We start from the raw sequence: 25110 nt of genomic DNA on the forward strand, positions 1-25110 counted from the left end.
TCAGTCATCATGGAGGGCTTCTCATCCACCTCTTGGCAATGACTTTAAGGACCCGAGACAAACCTGCCTCCGGACCAGGGCCATGATGTCACATCTAGGAGGGGAAGTCAATTTAGTCTTGAATCAGGCTGCCTGGACTAGGACTCCGGCTCTGACGTTCACTAGCTGTGTGTCTCAGGATAAGTTACTGAGACTCTTTGTACCTTAGTTTCCAAATCTTTAAAAAAGGGGGGCAATACTCATGCTCAACTGGTAGGGTTTTGTGGAAAGTGTTTGCCCAGTGCCTGGGAAAAATGTGTATACATTTTCTCATTCTATTTGGAGCTTACATTATGTTTAGTTATTAATTTATTTAGCATAAAACCAGAACAAAACATGGAGATTCTTATGAAAGGCAAAAGTGAACACTTGTGAGCATGATCAGATGTACCAAAGATGTGGCTAATCCTAGAGAACATCATGAAATGGCTAACCGTATTTATTTTTCAAACAAAATAGAGGTTCAAAATTAAGAAGTGAGACAAGAACAAAGGAGAATAGTATAAGCAATTGCTGGGAAGCCCAGTTACCTATTAGTAACCAGTTACCCAAAAACTATTAAGAAGAAAGAACCAGGCTAAGGCAGCATGTCTTTGTTATATTTAATTCAATCACTGCCGTTACCACCAGCATATTTTTTTAAAAGAGGGATTTTAAAAAAAGACTCAATCCTATTAAAAATTATGTGTCATATAGCCTCAAAGGTGAGCTATGAAATACTGCTCTAAAGGGAAAATGTTGGCCATCTTGTGAGAATATTCTTTAAAAAGAAATGTTTCTTGCTAATTTTTTTTTTATGTTGAACATTTTGAATTTTCCATTTTGTGAAGGGTCTCAAGTCTTTTGCCAAGGCAGTGAGAATCATGGGAAGGAAAAAAGAATCAACGAAACACCACTTTGTATAAATTCCATTAATTTCTATGTAATCAGAACACATATTAGATCTCCTTGTACCAACAGAAAGTGTGCTATGGAGAGAATTCATCCCGGGTATGTCAAAATCGGACCTTTCCCAAACAACTCAGACAATTTAAAATTTCTCCTTGAAACAGAAGCTAATTTTTTCTCCTAGACGTTCTTTTGTGGGGGGTGGTTCAGCTTCTGACTCTACTCCCACCACAAGCCTGCATCTCAGGGGCATGTTCTTCAGTATTTCACCATCGGTGGTGATCTCATCCCTCCCCGGGTCAGGCGGAGGGAGGGATTAATGAAAATATAGGTCAGCCCTTCCCAATCTCCACTGGGGACATGTTGTCTTGGTTTTGATCATTTCCCCCAAATTAAGATTTCTGCATAAAACCCCCATGTCTGTGTTTGGCTGGCAGTTTTATGGCTGACCAAATTGTGCACTGGCCGGGGTTCTGGTTGGCTGAATGTTTACACAGGCTGTTAATCAGATGGGGAGTGGGGAGTGGATGTGGGGACTGTCTGTGAGCTGGAGCGGCCCTGTTTGCTGTCGTATGCAAGGGCCTGCACTTTGTTACTACAAATTACATAATGACATGTTACATTTCAAAGTGTATTTTTACTTCAGGGAAAATTAAACCAATAAACAAACAACCCTGGTGGAAAAAAAAAATAGAAAGAAAAAGAAAAAAATAAGATCCCTGGTTTCCAGATCTTTCTCTTCGAAAAGGTTCTTAATTAAATTGTAGCTATAAACAAATCTTTGTTTTATTGAAAAGAGCACAATTGGATATAAAAGCTATTTTAAAAAATTAACATTCGAATGTTTGCTGGACTAGGGTCTGGCCTGTGTTACATGTTTTATGATCTGTTCAAAATGAAAAGGCAAGCTTGTGTAGTGATGGTAGATTTTCAATTTTTGATTGCTAATCCCTTTCAAATGTTGCTCCTGCCCTGCTTGAAAGGAGTATGTAAACATAGGAATTATCTTGGTTTTTCCAGGTACTGATTCAAGCAAATCTGCTTAGCTTAAGCATGAAGTGGCTGACTCTGGATTTTTGGTCATTGTAGAAAATCGTGTCTCTTCCCAAAACTATCTATATATAAGCAACTTAAAACTGTTTAAAAAAAAAATCGGCCACTCTAAATCAATTTCCAGACCGTTCAGTGCACACCTACAAATGCTATATAAATTCTTGTTTGTAAGCTATGGAAATTAAGTGTATGTTCCGGATCCAAGGTTATAATGACAGGCTTTGGGGTCTATATTATTCAATTATGCATGTATGTGCTTGCTCATACTTTTTTTCAGCATAAACTAGGTTATCAAAAGAGAATATATCCTCACTCTCTTTCCCCCAGCTAAGAGGAAAACTAAAAATAAGGACATTTATTAAACTGCATTTTAAATGAGTTATCTCACCAAATCAATCCGGCCCTAAATTTGCTGTTATCAGCACCGTTTGGCCTGGAATTCACTGGGTTTGTACAGGCATCTGGCCGCTACTAGGAATAGCAGCAGCCCAGTAACTGGCTGGATGAAAGACTGCCCCTCTCATATTTTAGAAACATCCCATGATGCTTACATTTTTAGGGAAAATTACGATGTGACTTCGGATAATTTATCAGTACAATGCACAAAATGAAGAATCACAAGAGCAATTGAGATCAGACTGTCTACATCTTCCTGTTCAGTTTATTTATTTTTAAATTTAGGACGTTTAAAAAGAAACCTTTTCCCCTCAAATCTTAGAAATAAATAATGGGGTTTTGAACCTCGTAGTTAAAATTTCAGATTTTGCAAAGACTGAAAAAACTTATGAAGAATAAAGGGTAGCAAAATAAAGGACAGATATACATAGTATAGATGTTTTTTGGCTAAAATAGGACCATTTTAGACAATGTTATTTGGTAATAGCCTTGCAGATGCATCAGACACCCCTATTTTATCTTGTGACAAAGAATGCTCCCCTCTCTCTCATCTTGGATTCTTGACAGTTCTGTTTGAATAATTAATTTAGATTACTTTATTACTTATAAAAGCAATCAACCTTGACCCAAATTGACCATCCTCTTTTTGAATGGTTTTGTTTTCAACTTCAGGCACCTTATTGTAAGGATTGCGGTCTGGGACATTCTGATGGGGTTTGAACTTGACTTTAGAGGAAACAAAAAGGACCAGATTTTTCATCATTCACTGAACTTGCTTTTACTGCCACCAAATAAACAACAGTCCAAAGCAAAGAGTCAGATATTAATCCAGGGCTTTCATTCTATGAATGACTAATCCAATAAGAAAGAAGATTTTGAGGCAAGCTATAGTCTAGGGATTGTCTAATAGGCCAAGATCTGCCAGTGATTGGATAAGACGTCTTCATCCTGATTGTTCGCTTAGCCAGTATTTGAAATGATAGATGAGGAAAAAGTCACAGAATAGTTCGTTGAATGAATGAGTGAAAATGGGTAATATAATAATCATAATCATAATCATAATCATAACACCTTTCCCTCTCATTCTTTTTGATTGGATATTCTCAATTTACCTGGGTTGACAACTTCTCTCTTCTGCCTACTTCGCCTTCCATGTCATGGTTTGTGTCAAGGCTCCAGGGGAAGTCCACCCTCAGCACCGCAGCGCCTTTGCACAAATCCAGACAGGCGAAAGGGAGAGGCTTAGGCAGAAGGAAGGGTAAAAGTTCAGTTCTCAGATGGCAGTTCAGATTTAGAAAACAGAATGAGAAAGAGTGGTGGCAGCCATCTCACGACTTCTTTCACCTTCAACTTTCAATTTAACTCTTAAGATGTATCTGCAATTGTTTCTATCAGTCTATCATCTATCCTTATCTATGATCTGTTTATCTATCTACCATCTATTTTTCTATGTATCCCTCTCTTCCTCCCCCTTCTTTCCTCCTTTTTTCTTCCTTCTTTCCCTCCTTTTCAGAAATAAAACTGGTACTAATGAGATGTCTGAAATCAGACCTTAAAAGCTAGTACTACTCTTATTTTAGAGGAGTGGAGTTTTTTTCCTTGTTTGACTTTAACTTTCTCTCTTCTGATATTTGTCCTTAATGTGACATATCAGAGAACCTCTTTGAAAATGTTTCTGTTTACTGGAGCCCAGGGAAATAAAATTCTCCTTTAAAAAGGATAAAATGAAGCTTTCTGATATGGCTTGGTAGTTAATTTCTGTGGATGTCTGTTTTCGTATGCGTGCAAATCTGTTTAAAATGCTGTTTTAAAGGTTAAATTACATACACATATATAAAACTTATTTATGTGTTTTTCAATGCTGTTTAAATTTTTTAAATCTATACATATATAGTGAGTGAGATAGAGAGAGAGAAAGCTTAATGTGGATTATATCAGCATGCAACCTGAAAAATAGACGTTTACTTGAAAGCCTAACTGGCTTTGCATTGCAACAGACTAATCAAGTAACATTTAATATAACGTATATGCCTATGAGTGTGGTATGTGAATGTATTATTTCAAACATTTTCCTGATTGAATGAATAAGCCCACAGGTTCACCATTTTATATTTGTCCTCTTAATATTATGAAATTTGTTTTGAAAATGTTGGTTTAAATGGGCATTATTAAGTCTTTATCAGTTCTGAGCATTTCAGCCTTTTGCATTCAGAAATTTCTCAATCTGACAGAATAAGAAATGCATTTACATGGCCTAAGCTCTTAAATTGTCCCTTTCAATTAATGCCCCATCATGGAGCAATCTGGAAACCATTACTCAGTAACTCTTCATTATAATTGCTTGCAGCTGAGTATCCAGCCCTTGGTAATATAAGAATAAAAGAAAACTCAGTTAGTAACAAGTGCAATTGATTCCATTCAGATTTCCCCTGGTGCTTTGCCATGTTTGGCCTGCATGAGAGGAAACACGAGGGGTTTCTTTCTTTCTTTCTTTCTTTCTTTCTTTCTTTTTTTTTTTTTTTCTTTTGGGGCCAGGAAATGAATTGGCAGACATAAGATGGTTTGTGTGGTGTTTGCCTTCATTTTTCAGCTGGTCCTAGTTAAAAATGAGACGGTGGGGCTCCTGCTTTCTCCCCCACTGGCTACATTTTTTTTTTTTTTTTTTTGGAGGGCTTTTCTGGTAATAGATAAGACTACAGAACTTCAATTTGCTGCAAGCTAACAGCATCCAGAAACCGTCACCTTCTGTGGCCACAGCCGATTCTAGGACTTACTTCTGCTAAGGAGTAGGCTTTCAAATTTGATTCACTCCCACCTTGATCCTGCCTTTATGAGAGTGAAGTCCCTGGTGCATTTTGTACAGGTGGAGCGTGTTTATGTGTTTGGAGGCTATCAATCACCAACTCCAGAAATGTAAAGATCTAAATTATGATAGATGAAAATGTGAAAATGTGACATGGTAAACTACCCGCCTCCTTCGTGTAAATCAGGTACTTGGCTTTTTAAAAATAGTGGAGGAAAATATTCTTATCACTCATTCTCTTTAGAGACCATGCAGCTCAGCGCTGACTCCAAGTTCCAATGTCCAGGGCCTGCATCCCTCTGGACTCTGAGCACCAGGGACCAGGGGGACAGTCAGTTCATAACATCTTGCCCCTCTTCTGCCCTACGATGACTGAGGCCGGGTGATAAGCTTGCCCTAACTACTTCATGAATTAAAAATGCATAAATTATAAAATGAATTTTTATTATAAAAAGAATTGATGCTCAGCATAGAAAAGTTGAACCCAATAAATCTCTAACTGCTCTAATTAATTTCCATTCTTTGCTTTCAAGTAATAGAAAAAAAAAACCTCTGTGAATTTAAGTGGCATTTCATTTTGATTTGCTGTAAAAAGAAAACTATAAAGAATTCCATGACCTAGGAAAATGGCTGTAAATATTTTAGCATATTTCTCATATTTTTATATGCATTGCTATTTTGGGGGATGTTCTTTAATACATTGGTGTGATTATTCTGTATTTTCTACCCTTTTGCAAACTTAAAAAAAACTGCTGCTACAGTTATCACTAATTACGTATTTTGAAACTCCACATTGGGGTTTTTTTAAATGAGAGAAGCACTTTCCTAATGACAACAAAAAGAACAACTGAAGCAGTAAAAGTCTTCAATTATTCTTTCTGTTGTCATTATGATTTTTGGAGACTCTAGGGCCTCGAGTGAACAGGAACTGATGCAGCGTCAACCAGTGTCACGGACTGTGCTAGAGCTGGAATCCCAGCTTCGTGGACCCTCAGACTCTGCAGTGATTAAAGGAAACTACAAACAAGCCTTAGAGGAGAATATTTTTCCATTAAGAAATAAATAAAAATGAATACTTAGAAGCAGGTTTCACCAGAGCAGGGAGAATTGGCTTATTTAGTGTGCTTCTGATTTCACATTCTCCTATCAAAGAGATACCCAACAACCAACTGAGTTATCCTGAATTTATACTGATTAAAAATGATCAGTCTCCCTGGTAGTATTTTTAATTTTTCTCCAGTTTCATTTCTTTATATATAAAGAAATGCAGCCTGCTAAAACCTGGATTATCAGAAATATAGCCCTTGTTTTGTAATAACTTTAAACAGAGTATAATCTATAAATATACTGAATTACTATATTGTACACTTGAAACTAATATAATATTGTAAATCAGCTATACTTCAATAAAAAATAAGGTCTAGATTATTAAAATCTTTAACTAGAATTTCAACAAATGTGACAATGAAATTAGCATACGTCCAATGACCTTGTGCAGTGACTATAAATTCAGGCCACTTACTTATATTTACAGTTTCCCAATCTAGGTGGGTGGTGGTGGGATAGGAGTAAAGTCCATTTCTAATGAAGAAGATTTTATCCAGTAGCTTAGGCACCTATGTTTGAAATAACCAATTCCTAAACTCCAGTCTTTATAGGTTGGTCTGGCCCAGGGCTTCAGCCAAAGTGACTTACTGCTACTTGCATGTCTACCAATTTTTCCTGTTGAAAGTCTCGTCCATCTTTCATGGGAACTGGTCATGGATGGGTCCTGTTCCTTCATGAGCCAGACAGGCCTGTCTGCTCCATTCTCTAGGCTGTTTACAGGACTTTGGCTCTGTTTCAGGTTTTCAACACCTTTATCAAATCCTCTCTCCCTTCCCCCTGAGGCAGTATTTAAGCAATTCTCCCTTTCCAATCAATCAACAGATCTTTCTTAAAGTCTAATTGAGTGGAATACTCCACTCCTGTCCAAGACTGTTGATTAGTAATGCTTGTGGGCTTTTCCAATGACCAAAATCTTGGATCTTTATGACATTTTCCCCTCCTAAATTGTGGTAAAATACACATAACACAAAAGTTGCCATTTTAATGCTTTTTAAATATATAGTTCAGTGGCATTAAGTATATTCACATTGTTTAATGACCTTTTAAGATCGTCTCTTTCAGGAAATCAATCAAGATGGTGGAATAAGAGGACATGGAGCTCACCTCCCCCCATGAACACATCAAAAATACATCTACGTGTGGAACAATTCCCACTGACAATTAACTGGAAAATGGTAGAAAGACTCCTGTACAATTAAGACTATAAGAAAATAACACACGTAATTGGGTAGGAAGGGAAGAAAAGCAATCAGGTTAGGACCTAAGCCCCTAGGAGGGCACTGAGAGGAAAAGGGAGAATTCACAGATGGAGACCCACCCTGGGGAGTGAGTGGTGAGAGCCACAGACTGGGCACCCCAGTCCTGGAGACCTATGTGTGGGAGACCCCTTGGCTGCTTGGGACTAACAGGAGGGCTGTGGGAAGCCTGGATTTCACTATGAGGATGTAGGTGCACTGGCTTGCCACCGGGGCAGGCAGGATGGAAAGATTCTGCTCTAGAGAGGGCTGCCAGTTTTCCCACAACTGCCTGTAAGGGTGCTCCAGCCCCAGCATGAGCCAGTGCTCCAGACCTGCTTACTCTATGTCACAGCATAGCACTGGATCTAGGGCTGCCCCGACCAGGGAGAAAACTCCATTGTGGGACACAGAGGTGACCTGGTCCGAGGGCAGAGCCTGGGTGGGGCAGTGGTGACCACTGTTGGCACTCCAGCAGTGTATCAAAAGAAGCCTAGATCCCTAACAGCAGCCACACTACCACAGCTCATCCCTGATACACATCAAGAGTCCACATGGGCCCCACCTGCCCTATGGTATAGCTTCACAACGGGGTGGAGGTGGTGGAGGCTGGGGGCAGTGGTTGGCTGTGAAGGACAAAGGAGATCTGCACCTAGGCTTCATTTGAGTGGAGTGAAGGAAACAATTGTGGGTTCCTGCACAGGCAACACATCAGAGACAGCTTGAACCTCTGTCTGTGGCCAAATGAGCTGAGTGCCCATAGGGGCTCCACTTTCTTCAGCACTCTTCACTCTGGGTCAAATTTCCCCACGTAGGGAAGTCCCACCTCACACCTGGTTCCTGCTCTACTCCCTGAATCTCTATTCCCACCCCCTACTAAGGCGATAGCTGCCAGCACACCCTGAAGAAAGATGTACCTTGCATCCATGTCAAATCTAGCTCTTCTACCAGGCATTGGGCATACACAGTCTGTATAAGAATGCTCCCACATAATACCCCTTCAAGACTGCAATATGTAACTGTTTCCCCTAAATTCATGGAGGCAGAGAAAACTAAGCAAAATGAAAAGGAAGAGGAATGGCTTTCAAATTAAAGAGTAAAAGAAAACCCCTGAAAAAAATAATAAAACAGAAATAAATAATTTACCAGATAAAGAATTCAAAGCACTGGTAATAAAAATGTTAACTAAATTAGGGAAAAGAATATATGTACACAGTGAAAATTTTAATAGGAACTAGAAAATATAAAAAAGACCCAATCAGAAATAAAGAATTCAATAGCTGAAATAAAAAACACACTAGAAGGAATGCATAGCAGACTAAGAGATACAGAAGAATACATAAGGTATCTGGAAGATAGAATAAGGGAAATCAACCAATCAGAACAGCAAAAAGAAAAATAAACTAAAAACAAAACAAACAAACAAAAAAAAACAGTCAAAGGCATCTCTGCGATAACATTAAATGCACCAACATTCACATTATAGAGGTCCCAGAAAGAGAAGAGAGAGAGACAGGGATTGAAAGTATTTGAGGAAATTATGGCTGAAAACTTTCTAAATGTGAGACAGAAACAGATATCCAGGTAGAAGAAGTGCACAGAGTCCCAAACAAGATGAACCCAAACAGACCCACACTAAGACATATAATTTAAATGGTGAAAGTTAAAGGCAGCAATAGAAAAAGAGAGTCATACACAGGGGAGTCTCCATAAGGCTATCAGTTGATTTCTCTGCAGAAACTTAGCAGGCCAGAAGGAAGTGGCATGATATATTCAAAGTCTTGAAAGGGAAAAACCTGGAATGTAGGATACACTACCCAGCAAGATTATCATTTAGAATCGGAGGAGAGATAAAGAACTTCTCAGACAAACAAAAATTATGTGAGATAATCAATACTAAACCTATCCTAAAAGAAATGTTAAAGGGCCTTCTCTAAGTGTAAAAGAAGTTAGAATCTACAGGAAAGGGGAAATCCCACTAGAAAAGGCAAATATATAGTAAGCACTGAGGATCAATCACTTATTTAGCCAATGTGAAGATTAAAAGACAAAAAAAATTGTAAAATCAACCATAATTACAATAAACAGTGAAGGGATAAACATGAAGATGTAAAATATTACATCAAAAATACAAAATGTGGAGGAAGCAGGTAAAAATGTTGATCTTTTAGAATGTGTTTTTTTACTTAAATTACTACCAGTTTAAAACAAGTAGATATAGTTATAGGTCAAAATATATGAACCCCATGGTAACCACAGATTAAAAACCTGTAATAGATACACAAAAACGAAAAATAAAGGAAAACAAGCATACTACTAAAGAAAATTATCAAACCACAAGGGAAGAAACAAAGAAAAGGAAAAGGGAGAAAAGAAAAGAAATGAACTACAAAGCAAGTTATAACTGGAAAACAAGTTATAAAATGGCAATAAGTACATACCTATTAATAATTATTTTAAATATCAATGGACTAAATGCTCCAATCAAAAGACTTAGGGTGGCTGACTGAATAAAAAAGCAAGACCCATCTATATGCTGCCTATAAGAGACTTACTTTAGAGCTAAAGGCAGACACAAAGTGAGGGGATAAAAAAAAGATACATCATGCAAATAGAAATGACAAGAAAGTGGGGGTAGCAATACTCATATCAAATAAAATACACTTTAAAAGAAAGACTATAACAAAAGACAAAGAAGGATATTATATAATGATAAAGGCTATTATACTCTTTAACATATATACACCCAACTTAGGAGCACCTAAATATATAAAGCATATACTAACAAACATAAAGAGAGAAGCTGATAATAATACAATAAAATTAGGGGACTTTAACCACCCCCATCAATGGACAGATCATCCAGACATAAAACTAATAAGGCAACAGTGGTCTTAAATGACACAATAGACTAGTTGGACTTAACAGGTATCTACAGGACATTACAACCTAAAGCAGCAGACTACATATTCTTTTCAAGTGCACATGAAAAGTTCTCCAAGACGATCACATACTAGGCCACAAAACAAGCCCCAACAAATTTAAGAGGATAGAAATTATATCAAGCACTTTTTCTGACCACAACAGTATGAAACTGCAGATCAACTACAGAAAGGAAAATGGGAAAAGAAAAAATATGTGGAGACTAAACAACATGCTACTAAAATACCAATGAGTCAATGAAGAAATCAAAGAAAAAATCAGAAAATAACTTGACACAAATGAAAATGTAAACACTCCAAAATCTATGAGTTACAACAAAGCAGTTCTAAGAGGGAAGTTTACAGCAATATAGGCCTTCCTCAAGAAACAAGAAAAGTCTCAAACAACCTAACTAGTCATCTAAAAGAACTAAAATAAGAACAAACAAAACCCAAAGTCAGCAGAGGGAAGAAAATAATAAAGATCAGAGAGGAAGTAAATAAAATAGAGATCAAAAAAAAAAAAAAAAAAAAGAAAAGATAAATGAAACCAAGAGATTGTTTTTTTGAAAAGATAAAATTTATAAACCTTCACCTAGGCTCACCAAGAGGAAAAGAGAGAGAACCCAAATAAATGAAATAAGAAACAAAAGAGGAGAAATAACAACTGATTCCCCCATCAGCTTTGAATCTGTGAACTCTACCATGTCACAGTTTCTTGAAATTCCGTAATTGTCCTCCTATTCATCACTGATGACAAAACTCTCCGTCTTGATGCTGCTTTATAGTCACTTGGGTGTTGACTATGAACTAAGACCTTCATGATCAACTTGAAATAAAATGTCTCTTAGGGTGGAATATCAAGAAAGTCCAGAGGAGGCCTCTCTTCATTCACTGGAGGAAGGAGAGAGCTGTTTTATTTCCTATTCTTGCCCATTGGCTGTGAAGATAATCATTGAAAGAAACATGAAATGGGAGACCAGGAGGCATAACAAAGAAGCAAAGAAGACTAACAAATCCTCAAATGGCTCTTGGGCAGGTAAATTGCATGGAGTAATGTCATAATGTCACAGAAAAATGTTCTAAAGATCTGAGTAGTACTAGGCATTTTAATCCTAAGAACTACATAAAATGGCCCAGATTCTTTGCCCCGTGGGGACTGTAGACCTCTTGTGAGGTCTCTAGCCTAAGCAATGAAACATTTGTAAGATAGACTGAAGGCTGTGGACCCTCAGAGCAGTGAGAGAGGAACTGTGCAGGTCTCCAGTCTCTTCTGGGATCCTGTTTCTTCTATGTTTAGAGATCAGGCGTGAACCCATTTAACATGGTCCTTCTTAGAGGTCTTATAAGAATGGAAACTGGGCCTAAGGGAGGAAACACAGACTTTTCCTTGACTCATCTCCATTCCTTTGGCCTTTGTGATGTATTCTCAGAGGAAGAGGTGATTTTGCATTTGTGCATTGTCCCAGCTTCCAAATCCCTTCCCTCCCTGGGGTCCCTAAATCTGGTTTGGATTGGCAAATCTGGTGAAATGATGACCAAATCAAATCTGAGAACTCTTTCTCAGTGTTAAAGGTTTCCAGTCTTTGGTATTCATAAAAGCAAACAAGATAAAGTTACACTAAAAATAGGAACAGTAGGGGAAAAGCTCTCCCAGCGTTTACCATAAAAATCAAATTACTCCCAGGACCTCGGTGACTGTTAACTTGCTGGGTTCCTTGCATCCCACAGAGCCACTAGTCCTAAAGAGTCTTTCTCGCAGTCCTTCAGATGTTTTGTTGTCTGTGCTCCCTGAGCATCTGGGCAGGTACCCTCTGGGTCCACAACATGTGTGGTGCTGACATCTCACAGTTGCTAACAAATGAGATGATACCAAAAAATTGCATTGTGTAGCTCAGCAAAATCAAAGTCCTTAGACGAACCTCTCTCTGACAATGGGGAGGCAAAGGCCAGTCCCAGCTGTATACTAACGAGGTGATAAAATTTTGTGGGCTACCAGTTACTTCTCTGAGCTTCCTGTTTTGTCTGCTTAATTGTTTTAAATTCATGCACACATGTCAATAACAACAAAGGAGCTATGATTTCTTGGTACTCATTCTGTCTTTTTTTTTTTTTCTTTCCTCTCTTCTCTTAGAAGACTCTTCTCATGGGCAGGCCTAGGATTCCCCTTACCAAGAAGTCCAAAAACCAGGAATGAGAGAGGCTGTAAACAGCAGGTCAGTTGTGTTTCCTTCCTATTTCCATCTCCCATCAGTGAGAAAATGTCCAAAGGCCATAAAACCCACTGTGGCAGAGGCTGCTGGGGAATAAGCCAAACCTGTTTCCTCTTGCTCCTGGGCTTACACAGACAATTGCATTTCCAGCTTTCATTGCAGTTGGGTGGCTATGCAACTGGGCTTGGGCCAGTGAGACATGAATGGCAATGATTTGCACCATCTTCCATGTGAAGTTCTCTGTGTTCATCGCTCCATCAGCTGGTTAGGTGGAAATAACTTCTAGGACAACTTTGGGAGCTGCCTAATGAAAATGCTGAGCCACAAGATAGAAATAGTCTGGGTCTCTAAATTGCCATATGGAGGGGAGCCTTCCAATCAAGAACAATCTCACTGGGCTGTGAACATTCTCACTATGAGTGAGAAATTTGTTAAATCACTGAGATATCTGGATTCTACTGATATAGCAGTTAGTATTGCTTTGAAACATACAGACATTGATTTGGGGCTTTCTCAAAGAAGGAGATAAGGAAATAAGGCCTAGGAACAGCCTATAGGAGCTGGAGAATGTGCTTATGATGGATAAAGGAGGGAAAAAAGAACCACAGGTTCTCCATAATCTTCAATGTAGATTAACGTCTAGAGTAGAAGAATACTATCTAGTGTGGCTCAGTCAGAGCCCACCATATATTCACCAAACTAAATCCCTGTAGCTTGGAAATACTGACACTTTTCAGGCAGTCAGGAGCCAACGATACTTGTGGGTGTTCACCTGGGAAATGCCAGAACTTGAGACTGTAAAATTCTTGGGAAAGCTTATAATTGGCACAGAGTGCAATGTGGAATATGTAATTAGGTCTATCCCAGAATTACAACCTTTACCCATGCAAAGCTGGAGATGAGAGAAAGTATTTATACGCCGGGAATTTTAATTACAGAGTAGGAGGAAGAAAAATATAGAGAGAAGAAGGATGTTGCAGTATATGGGCTGTAATATTCTTAGAAAAGTAGGAAGAAAGTTATGCTTTCACAGAAACTTTCAATAGGTTCCTGACTTGGAAGGGAGGAGACAATGGGTATGAAAGAAGTGGGGACTTGAATGATCCTAACATTATTATTGTAGAACATTCCTCAAGTCTTTCCTGAATAAAACTGGATCCTCTAATAGGTATATTACTTTGCAGTCCTAAGATGGGGTTGAATGGCAAGAATGTTTTTCCAGAGGTTACTGTGCTCCTGGTAGTCACCATATGTGTGGTGGTACCTGTCTGGGATACCATGAACCTCACTGCTCCTGGCCTTAGATATGGAAAACTGAAAGACAGGCACAAAGGAAAATATTTCAACTTTCAAATATTAGGAAAACAATCCTTTATTTAAAAAACACTGTGACTTTCAGTTAAATTAGTAAAATTAGAGGCATATAAGAAATATATGTATGTATATATATTATTACTTTAATTTAATTTTAAATTTATTTATATTTAATTTGTATGCTATTTTTTAAATTGAAAAATTCAAATAGCTAGGCACAAAACTCTATTCTCAACTAAAATTTCTTAAATGGTTCTAGACAAAAGATGTAAATTGACTCAATTTTTTCATAGTTTGGGAGTTCTGGACTCTGGGAAAGAGGTTCTTCTGGTCCTGATGAGACCATAGGTAAAATAAGTTTATTTAGTGTCTTTTTCTTTCCACTGTGTAAATTGTCTTTAATTAGCTCACTTCACTTTAGCTATGTCACCCTCTGAAGCCAGGGAACTAGCTGTGATGTGGATCTCTGCCTTTCTTCTTTTTCTTACTATGAACTGTATAACTTCTATTCTCTTTGTTGACAGTAAAACAGTCAATGGAATACATTGCAGACACAATTCATGTGGTTTCAACTATGCACGCTTCGCATGAATTTAATATTTAAGTCCTAACTGAATACTGTTTGTCTCTGAAATGTTTTGTGTGTGTGTGTGTGTGTGTGTGTGTGTGTGTGTGTGTGTGTGTGTATCTTGCACTTGAATAATATGCACATTTCCTGCATGTCCTGCATCCTGTCACAACCTGTGAACAGTTAGGGTACCATATTGAAAATGCTCTAACCATCTATCTTGAGTTGAGTGTATTCTACAACACGTATTATTTACTCTTCTGTGGCTTCTTTCTCTGTGGATAGGTTTGACTGATGATGGCTAACAAAATATGTGCATGTGAGAATGCCTGATTTAAAGAAACAAAAAAAGAGTATTGCCCCACATATCAAAATATTGAGTGTTCTGGCAAATCTAAGTATTGTTGGTGAAATGATGGAGAAAACTACAGGCCAATATAAGTAAGGAATTAAAGATCGAATTCTTTCAATGTTATGAAGGACATCATACATTCATGCTCAGCCTGGGAAAATAGACCAATAATAGAATGAAGTGAAGCTGGTAGAAACTATAGCCAGAGACAGGTGACTGCTTTGGGACTGGAGAAAACAGAAGTGTGGCTGCAAATGTACCAATACTGTATGATGGCTACGCAGGGAAGTGGTTAGAACAGAAGGGCCCTCCCATCAGTCCACAAAACAAGGTCCACCCTAAAGCAATGGTTCTCAAATGGTTCACTGGACCAGCAGCAGCATCACTAGGAACGCAAATTCTCAGGCCCACCTCAAACCTACTGAAATAGAACTCTGGAGATGGGTCCATCAGTCTGTCCTTCAACCAGCTTCTTGTGATTCTGATGATGGCAGGAAGCTGAGAGCCACCATGCTACTGTGGATGCAGAGTGGGAAGCACTACTCTGCTCTTCTTGCAGATGACTTCAGTCTTCCTGTCACCTTGTGGCATCAGCCTCTTTTTACACTTTGTGTCATTCTAGTGTTTATGGACACACATTTTTCATGCCAAATGTCCCTAAATAAAAACTCAAGTGAAGACACAGTAATCTATTTCAAGGCCAGAAAAAATCTAGCTGAGTTGACTTTACTGAGACCCAGTCTGTCCATCTCCAATGGCACAACAGAGTCTTGTTCCACTAGTCCCCACCACTCCACCTCACTGTTTTGGCTTCTAATCAAGACAGACTGCCTTGGTATCGCAGCACACACTTCACCCCTTCCCAGAGATTCATTTCATGTTCCACAAACCTGCCACATTCAGTGAAAACTCCAGCTAGACAATCTGCAACACAGAAGATTTTTGAAGGGGATAAATATTCTTTTTCTATTTTTCTGAGTGCTTTAAACACGACTGAGTTTCTCTCAGCAATTGCCCTCCTATACTTGGGATGACAATCCTGCATCATAGTTTACATTATTAAGAGGCTTTTGGTCTGGTTATGAGCCTAGAGATCCCAGGTCTAAGAGATGCAGGTCTTAGATTCCTATTCAAGTACAAAGGTAACACGGAGAAAACATTTTCTCTAGGCCCCCATGGAAGTAAATGAGCAAGCCGTTGCTCAGGAAAGTGCAAGAGAACTTGGTTATTTTGTTTCCATGGAAGTTAAGGAGGACTTGACTAAACATTGCTTTTTATGGGAGCCAAAATATCCTACATGAGCCCCAACCAAACACATGGTGGTGCTGGCTGCTTTGCTAGGTGTAACCTGGTGACACTGATAGGAATGAGAGGGTTGGAAATTGAGGAGGAAGGAGTGAGACAGCTATAGCTTATACAGCACCCAGCATTACAGCCTGTCTGGCCCCTGACGTTGCACACAGATATTACACTTTGTACCTGCCGTGAGAGGTTTCACAGATGATGGCTCTCAGGGAGCTGGAGAAGGCCACCTGCACAAAGGTCTCTGGCTAGCTCCTTCTTTATGTCTGCTACCCAACAAGAAACTGATAGCAAGAAAAGATTTATAATTTGGCAGGCAAAAGAGAAATGATTTCAGTCTCTGGATGCTTTAAGAGCAAATTTTTGTACATCATATGGTTAAAATTGATCACTCCATTGACTTTTGTATGGGATGGGCCCAAACTAATGATGTTAGGTAATCAATGAGAAAAGGCTGTGTATGAAGAATTAAAAACCACAATAATGGGTTGTTGGGACAAAGTCTCCTCACATAAGAAAGAACTGAGGTCTGGTCACGTTCAAAGAAGGCTGGACCCAGAGCCACCTCCCCTGGCCCTGGCACTCTGAGCAGATGCTATCACAGACCAGTCGGAGAAGCATAGGTCACGAAATAAGCCCTCTGACAGTTGTATTTCTTTTCATAGAGATTCTGATTTCTCTGTGTTGGTGTTTCTTGCCTCTACAACTTGCTTTTTACTCCTAAGAAATAGATCCCAGGGTGCTGCTGTCTGGCTATTAGCTCTTCCTGTTTAAGGGGGTGTGAGAGGACCAGACCTTGGTTGTAACCCCCTCAGGGGGACAGAGCGTTCCTCACACTCTTTTCCTGACTCCTAACATATGCTTGGGCCACTAGCCTCCCTGCATAACTGCTGCACATTCAGGGCATCTGGACCTATGAGACCTACCCCCTACCCCTGACTTCCCAGCCAACATGTGGAGAATAATACAAGGGCATTAAATTAGACCTCATTACCTAGCCAGTTGGGCCGTCCGGCTCTCCCGCATGTAATAATGAGGTCTGATTTATTGTGATCATTATTCAGGCATTACAGGTCACTAAATAACATGCTCTGCCCACACATGTCTTCTGAGCCAATAAATATCCTGAGAGGAAACATTCTTGAGGGCGTGAGTCTTGGGTTTAGATTGGTAACTGCAGGCTCATTAATTGTGTGAAGGTCCTTTGCCTATTGCTCACAAACTCTTGGGAACAGAGATGGGAAAAGTCTAATGAATAACCTAGGGGGATGTGAGTGAGAGACGAAGGAGGGACTGTCCACTGGATTCTTTGACCTGTGGGGCACAGACCAAGGAGGTGGTGGTGGGTGGGACAGAGCTGAGGCTGACCCCAGATGAGTTAGCCACGACACCGACCCCACAGCACAGCACCAAGATGCCAGGCCTTCCACCTTCCTCTGCGTATTCCTGACAGACCTCCATGGAGTTCCCAGCCATGTCAATCTCCCTAATTTCTGGGCCTTTGTACCTGCTGCTCCTCTCTCTCTAGAATGCCATACCTCCTTCCCATCTCCCTTTTACCTGATATTGTCATGTTTGGAGACTCAGCTTAGGTGTCTCCTCCCTCCGACATCATTCCACAACCCTGTAGTGCCAAGCATTTACTCTTATACTGTGTATCACACTGTACAGTTTTCACTGAATTGCCTGTATTCTCTGCCAGACAGTAAGCTTCTCAAGGGACCGGTCTGCATCTCACTGATGGCTCTATTCCTGACACCTAGAGCAGCACCTGGTACATGGCAGATGTTGACTAGCTGCTTGGTAAATAAACAATTAATGCCTGTGCTCAAAAGAAGAAGGAATACCATAAATGTGGTGGTGGTGGCCGTAGAGGGTGGTGAGTTTTTCACCCTGGCAGTCTCCACCAGGGAGGAGAGGTCCCCAGCCACCCTGGACACCACGTCCCAGAGCCTCTCACTACCTGGACATGCATCAAATTAGGAACTTCTTAAAGGAAGGAAATAGGACTTGGTTAATCGTGTATCCCTCAGAGTCTTACCTGGGTCTTGGCACATAGTAGGTGTTCATTAAATGTTGGATTAAGCTGTTGGCACTTGTGGCCAGGCTTTCCTATTCGCCAGATGCTGGGGCCCTGAGGTTACTTCCTAGAGTGTGCGGGAGAATGTGTTTTGTGGCGGAGGAGACCAAGGCTACTTTTTGGCCCTACCCCAGATTAGAGTTTGCCAGTGGGCAGGAGCAGAATGAGGCTCTGACAGGGTTAAGTGTTCTTTGTAAGTCTAGCTAAAGCAGGTTCACACTGTGACACCTGGGCATATGCTTTTCCTTGTAGTCATAATCTCAAATCATAGAGTACTGAGTTTCACCTTTAGACATAATAGAATCACAAGAAAATGACAGCATCAGTGGATTGTCACGAGTCCTATATGGATAATGCCCATATTTATCTTTTTAAATTGCAATATATTTTTAAAGGTCTATTTGCTTCCAGGAAGACACTGGGGATTGAGAAAACAGGATTAAAAATAATCTTTTTTTCCTAACTCATAATGCACAATATGTAACTGGTAAATACTAAGTAAATCTGACCATATATCTACATTATTTATAGGAATAATTTAGGATTATTTGCTTTATAGGAAATTGGTTGGAATGCTTTAAAAATTACTGAAATTAAATGAAATCAAGCTCCTTGAATTATCCATGAATTCAGCTTCATATAATCAATACTTGAGCCATTCTGGGATGACATTACATCTCAAGACTATTTTCTAACTTAATAAGATTAGAAATAATAAACTGATATTATTTCTTTGTGAATTGGGGCCTCTGACCTGGTAATTTAATGCCTTCATTATTGCACTCAGAGAAGCTGAGAGACCCACTGAGACCCACGTTTACACACAACTACATGTCCAAGTGATAGCCTGGTTCCTCTGCTTTCTTTGGATGGCGGGTTATGTGCGATTGAGGAATATTCTTAACTTATTTTTAAAATCCTCTGAGCATTATTTTCAAGAGAGTAGTGTATTTATTTAAAGTGGAAAACTTTTATTGATTCAATAACAAAGACCAGTAGAAAATGAGATGACTTATTCCTGAACCGTATTATTACAGATACTTTCATGCTGGCCAAGAGGTGAGCTCTATATAATGGGACCATGAGAGACTTTTTATTTTGCGTGTGTGTGTGTCCAGCCTGGGCTTCAGGCACTCTTGCAGTTCATGCTGCTTTTTGCTGCTTTCTGGGAGAAAAAGCAGGGAAGGGTGTGGGGCCTTAGGCTTGAAAACTTGTCCCATTTCTCATGAGCCCTGCTCCTGCCCCTTCTGAGTCAAGGAATCTCCCCGAGTCTCCATTTATTGAAGCACTTTCTCATGAACCTTTGCCATCACCTCTGCAGCTCAAAGGAATTTCCCTCCCTGCTTAAAATGTGTTGGGCCCACATCTCAGCCCAGGAGATACGCTGGAGCCCCTCTGTGATGCCTGTTCCCAGAGAGTCACCTACAGTGAGAAACGGATGGAAGACGTGATTCCCAAGGCTCCGAACCAGTCTCTAAGTTGGACAATGCAGTGATTGGATGGGAATGTTCCACAAAAGATGGTCCTGTCTGAGAGAGCTGAGCTTAAAGGAGAAGGAATGTGTTCTATTTACGGAGCATGGTTTAAAATATTGAACACTGAGGGCAGGAGGTAGTTATGACTTCTTTAACTGATCAGGACAATAGGAAATTCTCTGTCTCTCTGAGAGAATGGAAATTGCCCAGTGGCTCTGTTGATTGTGGGTGACTTGTGGAACCAGCTCTGTCACCAGGAAGCTCTGTTGGAAGTGATGCGGCAGAGATGACTTGGGGCCAGTTAGTTCTGGACTAGGTGACAGTAATGACCAGGGCAGCCTGTTGTGCTCCAGATGCTATTGTAAGCACTTTGCATCTATCCTTTCATTCACTCCTTAAATCAACCACAATTGTACGAGGTGGGCGTTACTATTCCACATGTGAACACTTGGTGAGACTGTGACTTGCCCAAGGTCATCCAGCTGGAGAGGTGGAGTTGGGACTGAAATCCAGGTTGTTTATCTTCAATGTCAGGTACTCAAACTACAAACTGCATCACTTGCCAGAAAGACACAAGAAAGGGTTGTGAATGTACAGCATAACCTCCGAATCAGTTACTTTCCAGGGGAAATATTTTACTTTGTTCTGTTTCTTTTTTACTGTCATAACTGGTCCCAGTTTTATAGCATAGTGTTTGGAAACTATTGCAAATAGGGAGCCAGTTATTACTAAAAAGCAGTGCATGCTTCTGGCCACTTCTACTGAGACTCTAATTGCCCTTCGAAATGCCTGTGCTAGGTAAACCCTCACACTGAGAACAGAGCTTTAAGAGCAGATCTGAGCTGGGGTGTGTTTTCCCAGGGCCTAGGGACACCTTTGCCCATAAGAATTGGAATATGACAGGGCAGACACTTGGTTATTTAGTCCATCGCGATGTCTCCTCAAAGATAATGAACTCTGTTAAACAACAATAAACAAACAGCCTCTGAATCAATAATAATGAGAAACTCAGGATACCACATAGTTATAAGAACAGTGGAAGATTCAGAGTTAATCCTTCTGCAATGAGTAACAAATGTATTAAATATTGTTCCAGGTACTCTGCTGAGAGTCATGTGGATTATTTTATTTAATTCAGAAAAATTTCATGTGGAGAGTTTAATCTGTTTCCTCTTTTACAGTAAAAGAAACCAAGGCATGGAGCTATATCTTTCTAGTGCTGAAGATGTCAAGTGTTTTTTTTTAACCACTATATTCCAGGTGAATTTCAACCCCATCATCTAGAAAGTTAGGAGCATCTGCCCAGTATTGCTCTTGTGTCCTATGGAAAAATTGACATTGGATCCTTGAATATTTGTTGTATTTTACAATTACCAGGTGTTAACTCATTTGATCTTATAGCAACCCAAAGGGGTAGGGCCTATTACCACTTCCATCTTATGAATGAGGAAGTGGAAGCACAGAGAGGTTGAGTAACTTGCCTAAGGCCACACAGCTAACAAGCAGCAGAGCTAGGATTCAAATCCACACAGTCTGACTTCAGAATCCAGCTCTTATCCCACACACTGTGCCTGGTGCTTGGTAGCAGCCAAGGCCAGTTGTGTTGTTGGGTTTAGGGGAACAGCCAGTAGGCATGAGCAAGCCAGGCAAGGGGGTGGTAGCTGGGTTTTTGGAACACGTCACAATGTATAACATGTGGACAAAAGGCTCCTCACAGGTGCTTTAGAGTTCATCATGAGGGTACTGGAATCCCTTCCCAGCTGCCTTCCTCACTCTCAGGTCCCTGTGGCTCCCAACAACCTTGGAGCACTGAATCAGGTTTATGGGGAGCTCCTGTAGTCCGAGCAAGCTGTGGTTCTAATTCCATCCCTCTGGTCTTTAGTCTAGGTGAAGATAAGGCTACCTCATGTTACAGCATTGCCAGGCAGCTCTCCGTGACTAGGGAGACAACACTTTCTCCATCAGCACCTCTACTGTGGGGAGAAAGAAAAGCCCAGAAAAGTTCTGCTGGCATTGTTCTCAGAACCGAGGAGCAGCTAATCCTGATGTGGGCACAGAGACAAGCCAGGAAGTAAGAAGGTAGATGCACGGGTACTGGCCGGCGCAGACTGGACAGAGAGACAGATGTGGCAGCCAGTGACCACAGGGCTTAACTAACATCAGGAGAAGCAAAAACATTCCTAGCACAGCCTCCAAAGGGACAGGATGGGGTGATGACAAGGAGCCTGGCAATGGCTGTATCAAAGCAGACATGAAGGGCTGCCTTCCTAGCCTGCGGTGATCCGGGAATGGGAATTTCTACATTGACCTGCCCTTTGACCCAAACCTAAGCCAAACTTCCAGCAGGAGGAAAAGGAGACATTTTCAGATCATCATGCCATTCTCTCCAGATTTTTACTCCCTGCCCAGTCCTGTGAGGGTTCAGTTGTCTTAGAATAAAACTCAGAGGCGCCATCTGCAAGCCTGCTGGAGCGGCCCCACAGGAAGCAGGAAAGAGTAAACAATCCATGAGGGCTCTTCACTCCAGAGGTTCTCACTGTGGTTTCCAGACTGGAAAGGTCTGAAGAGGCAAACGGCTGGGCGTCCTGGGCCTTCTCACTGTGTCCCCCGGAGCCTCCCAGGGCTGGGGTCAGGGGAGGGTTACACACACAACACCGGGCCTGGCTCACCAGGATGCCTGAACAATGTTAAAAAGTTAAAAAAAAAAATCATCTAACAAATATGTATGGAGAAAGGCTCTGTCTAAAACAGGAAGTTGGCACTGAGGGAAGGCTGGAAGATAAGGAAAACAAGAATGACGCAACTAGTGCCCATCTCCAGGGCTCCCTGGCTCGGAACGCCAACGCTTTCTGTGAGTGGGGCTTCTTCTCTGATGTCAGGTACATGCAGAAAGTCAGCTGCCAGGGGCAGGTAACTTCTCCAAAATTATTCACTCTAATAATATCTCCCACTTACCCTCAACAGGTGCCCATCTCAGCGGATGTTCCAATGGCCATTCCCTTGAGTGCAGCAAAGAAGATGAGGGAACAGAGGCAGCATATTCCTGCGTAGAAGACTGGCCATTGTCTCTGTGGTGCTTTAAAGCCTAAGTCGAACTTTCACATGTGTTGACGACCTCTTTGAATCATATAACAACCCTGTGCTAAGACAGAAAGGAGCCCTTGTCATTATCCATGTGAGAAAGACGACAACGACAACGACAATAATAAAACCTACCATACATTGGGTACTTGCAATGTGTGTGGCACTAGTCCAAGTAGTCTATGAGTATTCACTGTTTAATGCTCACAGCAACCCAGTGAAGAAATCACCTTCTCCATCATTTTGTTGATAAGAAAAATGAAGCTCAGAGAGGTCAAGTGATTTACTCAAGGTCACACAGCAAGTTGGTGCCAGAGCCAGAATTTGAACCCAGGTCTGTCTGACCCTAAACCCATGCTTAAAGGCACTGAAATCTGTCTGCAAGGCATTTGTGATTTGCCAAAGGTAAACAGTTGGTGTACCAGCACCTCAGGCTCCTGCATCCTGCTCCAGGATCCTTCCCTCTGCTCATAGGCAGCTCTGTCCCACAGAGTGGGTGGCTTCCAGCTTTTCTTGTCCCACCCATCTGTTCTTCTGGCCCACTCTGAGCAGACAGGGACAGCTTCCTTTCTGTGCACACTAATGAGCTCTCTAAGCCCAGGCAGTGGCCCCGGGTGCCAGATTAGGGCCGCAGTGGGAGTCAGCGGGGAACATAGGCATCTCCTGCTTGTTTTGGGAAGGCACCAATACTAGACCACCCAAACTGCTTCTTAGCCAGGGCTCCACTTGGGAGCTCTGACATGGAGTTGGCAGCTTTCCTGCTCCTTCTCTACCTCCTGATAACTCCCCTGGGCCAAATGCTCAAGTACCATAAGCCTCTCAAAGCTCCAAGACAAGTGCATTCCCAGGGCCAACAACACAGCTCTCAGCCGGGGATGTGCATCCCACCCCCATTTGGTTAGGCGACAGCTCTGGCAACCTGACTTAAAACAGTGTGCTGCCTGCTCCCCCTCTCCTGGTCCCCCTGCTCCCCCTCTCCTGGTCCCCCTGCTCTCAGTCTCAGCTTGTGCAGGTTTCCACCAGGACTTCCCAGCTCCACAGCAAGGCCAGCAAGCTGGGAGCATCTCCACTCACTGTCATGGTTGGTGTTACTGCCGTGTGCAGATGTGATGGAGAGGGTGAGGCTTCTGTGGCTTTAGAATCAGACAGTTTTGGCTCTGAATCCCATATATGCTGCTTGGGTGCTGCAGGACCTTAGGAAAAACCACATTTCTCACCATGTTGGACTGTTTTTATCTGTACAATGGGGCTAATCCCACCCACTTCCCAGGGTTGTTATAAGGATTAAAGGTGATGCGGCACATAAGGTTCCAAGAACAGGACCTGGCACAAAACAGGCCCTCCACGGATGTGAATCCCTGCCCTCCCCTCCCCTCCTGTGCACTCACACTCCTCATCTTCCTGCTGATTCTGCTCTCTCCCCTGCTTGGAGCCCTCAAGGGGTTAATCACGCCACATCCACATGCAGAGGGATGAAAGAGGACATTATAACCAGGGCTCCTGGTGGCTTAAAGACAGAGGCCAACAGGGCCACTTCTCACAGAAAGTACAGGCACCAAACCCTATGCTTAGCCTTGGAGACTTCTCTAAGAGCCCCCTGACCATGTTTTCAGCCTCATCGTGAATTTCTCCCATTCGTGGTTCCTACTAATGCTGCGTGCTTCCCCATCCCTGCACCTTGGCATTCTGTTCTCTTTATATGGACCACCTTCCCTTCCAACCTTTGTCTAAAACTCAGCCCATTAAGGCTTCTCAATGAAGGTTTTTCTTAACCTCTTTGGAGGATAGTGCTATATATAAATAAGCAAGGCTCCTCCTTTGGACACTGCTATATATAAATAAAGGCTCCTCCTTTGGACACTGCAACATTTAAATTTTTAAAATCTTTTTCATGCCACTAATTTTTATGAATAATTAATACATATTTTTAATTACTAAAGTGAGATGTGCTGAACAAATTATGAAGCAAAGGAAAAGGGTTTATGAAAGTTTGTACAGAATTTTCTTCCTTGAAGGTGCTAAAGATAAACATTCTTGTGGCCGTTGATGTTGGTTTAGTTCGGCTCTGAATCACCATTGACACTCTCATTGTCTAAAATATCATGTACTTCATGCATTTATAAATAAATATCTTCACTTTATTTTTAAGTGTATTTGTAATGCTCAAAAATTGAATTCAATGCATTCCCTTGCTGAGAACGATGCTATGTATAACTCAGAGAAGAAACATGATCTTCCCCTGTTGTTTTGTCTCTTTGGTCTTTCAGTCCAAAGTCAAGCGGA

The 25110-nt window shown here is 41.0% G+C and overlaps 1 long non-coding RNA gene across 1 annotated transcript; it reads left to right on the forward strand.

Annotated features, from left to right (window-relative positions):
• LOC123612398 (uncharacterized) lies at nucleotides 1-24629 on the forward strand. The gene is made up of 4 exons (XR_012508167.1): nucleotides 1-11481; nucleotides 12577-12658; nucleotides 21629-22625; nucleotides 22711-24629. It is a non-coding gene; the product is annotated as an uncharacterized LOC123612398 (long non-coding RNA).
• The last annotated feature ends 481 nt before the right edge of the window (nucleotides 24630-25110 follow it).

The sequence above is a fragment of the Camelus bactrianus genome, chromosome 7, assembly GCF_048773025.1.
Source record: "Camelus bactrianus isolate YW-2024 breed Bactrian camel chromosome 7, ASM4877302v1, whole genome shotgun sequence".
NCBI classification, from domain to species: domain Eukaryota; kingdom Metazoa; phylum Chordata; class Mammalia; order Artiodactyla; family Camelidae; genus Camelus; species Camelus bactrianus.